The 4,444-nt window shown below is 46.4% G+C and overlaps 1 non-coding gene across 1 annotated transcript; it reads right to left on the reverse strand.

Annotated features, from left to right (window-relative positions):
- Positions 1-2,144: 2,144 nt before the first annotated feature.
- Positions 2,145-2,253, reverse strand: LOC133752723 (U6 spliceosomal RNA). The gene has a single exon (XR_009864970.1). It is a non-coding gene; the product is annotated as a U6 spliceosomal RNA (small nuclear RNA).
- Between the last annotated feature and the right edge of the window lie 2,191 nt (positions 2,254-4,444).

Here is a 4,444-nt window from a genome sequence, read left to right on the forward strand (position 1 = left end):
GCCATGGCAATGAGGTCCCAGATGGAAACGGGAATATCTTGTTGGAAATGACAGGGAAGGCCATCCCTGCCACACCATCGCAAAGAACTGGGCTGTGCTGTCTCCCTGCCTAGGGATTTAAGAGCGATGAGCTAGGTTACCAGGCAGAAGAAACTTCTGAATAGAAAAGCATTTAAGCAGCTGCGTGGTGACTTTTAACTGCATACAGCAAAACGTGGGAGCAAAGGGATGGCTTAAACGCAGAGTTCACAACTAAGAGGGAAGCAGAACGTGCAATAGCAGCAAGGTGACAGGCAGGCATGTGAAGACTGAAAAACCTCACTAGGCAAAGAACGCTGAGTGCGTGGCCAATTGTTCAAGAAACCAGCATGCCAAGAAGACGTCAGGTGCTAATCATCAAGACAATGAGGAAAAGGCCACGAGGGCCTTTCAGAGATCCTCAAGGCCCCTTCCCCCCACAGGTCCAGAGACTGAGAGGTTTATGAAACCTGGGTTGGGGTACTCACCCCAGACTCACAGCCGAGGGCTGCCCTGGAGCTCCGTTCCCTGGGGCAGTGCTTGGCTGCCCCAGTGGGCGCCAATGGGCCCAGCTACAGCTGGTGTCACTGCTTCTGAGGGCATAGGCTGTAAGCCTTGGTGGTGTCCACATCCACATGGCCCCAATTCTGAGGAGCACAGAATGTGTGCACTGTGGTGGCCACTACTGAAATCTCAAAGGATGCATTGAATTGCCTGGGGAAGTTCACAGGGACAGAGCAGAGACAACATTGGGACAATGGCTAGTCGAGCCTTCCAAGCGGGTAGGCTCTTGAAACCACAGAACTACAGAGGCATCAGCAGAGTGCTATGGCAGCCTGGGAAAGCTGCAGGCGCTAGTTTGCAACCCAAGATGGCTATAGTATGGTCTACACCCAGCAAAGCCACGTAAGGCAAGGCTGCCCAAGTCCTTGGCTCTTCCCTCTTTGCCCCAGTCTGCACAGGATTCAGAACCCAGAGTCTTGAGACTCAATGTCTGTTCTGTTCAGTTTGGGACTTGCTTGGGGCCTTAATCTTCCTCCTTTTGGAATGAGACTATGTGCCCAGAGTCGGTCTCAATATTGTATATTGGAAGTAGATAACTTGCTCTGGTTTCACAGGCTCACAGCTGTATGTAGGCCCCAACTTGAGTTCATTAGAGTAACTTGAAAGGAGTTGTGATTATAGGGGAGAGTGAGGAAACCCTACAGGAACGATATAGAAAACTGGGAACCCAGGAAGAAAGATAGACAATGAGAAGTTCAAATAGCTGGATTCCCTACGTGGTTTTAAAGGGAGAGTATTTAATACTGGTTTTTAGTTGTGTTTTTTTTTTTGTGTGTGTGTGTTATAATTTTCTCTAACCTTTCTGTGACCCCATCACCACCCCAACACAACTTCATTGCACTCAAACCACTTGTGTTAGATCATTTTCTGTTGCTGAAACAGAACACCTGACACTGGCTAAGTTAAAAACAAAAGAAATGCATTTAGCTCATAGTTCTGGGGGCTGGAAGTCCAAGATCTCATTTCTGGATCACGCTGCCCCCCACACATGGCAGGAAAGCAGAAAGTCCAGCAGGTGCACACAGAGACAAGCATGTGTGATGAGAGGGAGGAGAGGTGCCAGGCTCACTTTGTAAAACTCACTCTCACAGTAGCCAATCCAGTCCCAAGGCACCAAGAACTCCATGGAGACTGCATTAATCTACTCATAAGGGCAGAGCCTCCGTGACTTACTCACTTCTTAAAGGTTCCACCTCCCAAAACAACTATGCTAGGAATAAAATTTTAGTAAGGGTTTTGGTAGGGACAACCACACCCAAATCATAAACCCATCAGTGAAGTTTACAACACCCTAAAACAATAGCAAAGGAGGTAAGGAAATAGGAGAGGAGTCGGGGGAAGGAGGAGCTGTGTCATTCAAGGATAGGCATCCCAGGTGAGCGCCTCTCTGAAGAGGCAGCACTTGAATAGAGAGCAAAGGAAGAGAGGGAGAAAAGCACTCCAGGCAGAGAAGGAAATGCAGACTTCAAGGCAGGATGAATCAGGTGCATTCGAAGACTAGCAGGAAGCCAGTATGTGGAGCCAGGCAAGAATACAGGAAATTTATTTTATTTTATTTTATTTGAAATATGGAATGCTTCATGAATTTGCATGTCATCGTTGCACAGGGACCATGCTAAACTTCTCTGTATCGTTCCAAATTTTTAGTATATGTGCTGCCGAAGCAAGCACAAGAATACAGGATATTTAAAAAACAAACAAGAAAACCAGGCATGGGCTATGCAGACTTTAATGGGCCATGGATATTACTCTGAGTGAGAAAGGAAGTACTTTCTAGTCCAAGAGCTGCCAGTTGGACAAGCTTCCCCTTGATGCAATTATTCCAGTGAAATCAATCTATCCTTCTATGAGGCTGTCTCAATATTCTTCTCCCTCTAACTTAGCTATCAAATAAGCTCCTCGGGGTATTCTGTTCTTAGCAATTAAGGGCCCGATGATCTCTCAGATACCTCATGCAATTAGACCATGATTCTGTGTATAATGGATATTTGAGATTCTACAATTCCAAAGTAAATTTCCACACCAAAAGTATTTTTAAAAATTTATTATTTTAAATTTTTATGAAAGGCAGAGAGAGAGAGAGAGAAAGAGAAAGAAAGATAAAGACCTCTATCTGCTGGGTCACTGTCCAAATGCCTGCAACAACCAGGAACTCAACCCAAGTCTTGCACCTGGGTGGCAGGAACCCAAGCACTTGAGTCAGCATCTGCTGCCTCCCAAGGTGCTCATTGGCAGGGAACTGGAATTGGGAACAGAGCCAGGACTCGAACCCAGGTCTCTGATGTGGGCATCCCAAGTGGCATCTTAATCATGCAACCAAATGCCAGCCTCCCCAGAGGTAGTTTTAACTGCTGGAGACTTGGTGTACCTCTTTAACCATATGTGTTTTTACACTGGTCCAAATGGGTTTAAGTGAACAGTAGGGGCAGCTGCCTTGGGGAAATCAGCTTGGAGATAGGAACTATGGGCCTGGAAAGAGGGGGGAGCCCCATGCTCTTACCCTTGGGAATTGATGCAGACCAAGTCTATACCAGAAGAATGTGTGGTTAGGGAGCAAAGACTAAATTGTGAACAAACACCCAGCACCGTTAAATCTCCCAGAACGTTGTCTCTCTTAGACCAGTTACCTTAGGGAGAATCTGCTAGTGCCCTGTTCACTGGTACAAGTGTCACAGTGGTGCTTCTGGTGCTCAAGGCTTGCTTGGGGCTCTCCCCTGGGATTTACCCTGAAAGGGAGTTGATGTAACTTACATCAAAATCTGTCTTTCCGGAAGTCAGGTCTCTGGGAAGGCATGGTACCAAGTCTCAGATTCCTGGCTAGTAGGAAGTCACACATTGTAGTGCATGCAGTGTCTGGGCTCCTGTGGCTTCATTTCTGACAAGCAGGCATCCGCCACTGCTTCTTGCCCTGGAGTGATGGGAGGGTGGCGATCGTCCCCGCCCCTCCCTGCTCCTCCCAGGCAGCCCTTCAGCATCCTCTAGACCACGCTGATCGTTGGAAAGTTCTCATTCATTTTGGACTGAAATCTGCTCCACCCTATCATCCATGCTCTGATCAGAATAGAGCATAGGGCAGAAAGAACCTTCTAACCCAAAGAGCTGCCCATTGAACAAGCGTCCTCTTGATGCAATTATTCCAGTGGAAGCACTTTGTCCTTCCATGGGGCTTTCGGAATATTCGTCTCCCTCTAGCATAGCTATCAAATAAGCTCCTAGGGGAATTCTGTTGTTAGCAGTTAGGGGCTCAGATGATCTCTCAGGTACATCATGCAATTAGACCATGGTTCTCTACGTCATGAATGTTTAGATTATGCAATCCCAAGGTAAATTCCCTACACCAAAAGTATTGGTGCTCTTGGTTCCTTTCAAATTGCCCATTTTTCTTGTTTAAGTACATTTGCCTTCAGTGCAAACTATACCACCTTGTAAGCGGAAAACCTATTATCACTTAGATATTAACTGCATAAAGGATAATAGCAGATGGAAGAGAAAGTGATGATATTAAATTCTACTTAGCAGCTGTTGCCTAGCAAAGGTTCGGGGGGGTGGGGCAAGCTCTCTTTTAAAACAGATTAGCCGGTGTTAGAGAGATGTGAAGACAAATATCACAAAAATGGCATTTCTTCCTTGACATAATCCATAGGAATAAGAGAATAAAAAAAAAAGCATAAGATTTTCCACCTTATGATCCACTGTTATTTACTGTTCTTGTCTGTTTACCACTGCAAACCATGTGTAGGGGGAAGAGACGCACTCTGGGCAACACTGGCAAAGCCATCAGGTACCTGCTGGAGATGATCAAGTTCAGGTCTGGGTGCTATTGCCTCCTGGCTGCCCAGTCCTAGCTACTGTAGCACTGTAA

This window comes from Lepus europaeus, chromosome 2 (assembly GCF_033115175.1).
Source record: "Lepus europaeus isolate LE1 chromosome 2, mLepTim1.pri, whole genome shotgun sequence".
In the NCBI taxonomy this organism is placed as follows: Eukaryota; Metazoa; Chordata; class Mammalia; order Lagomorpha; family Leporidae; genus Lepus; species Lepus europaeus.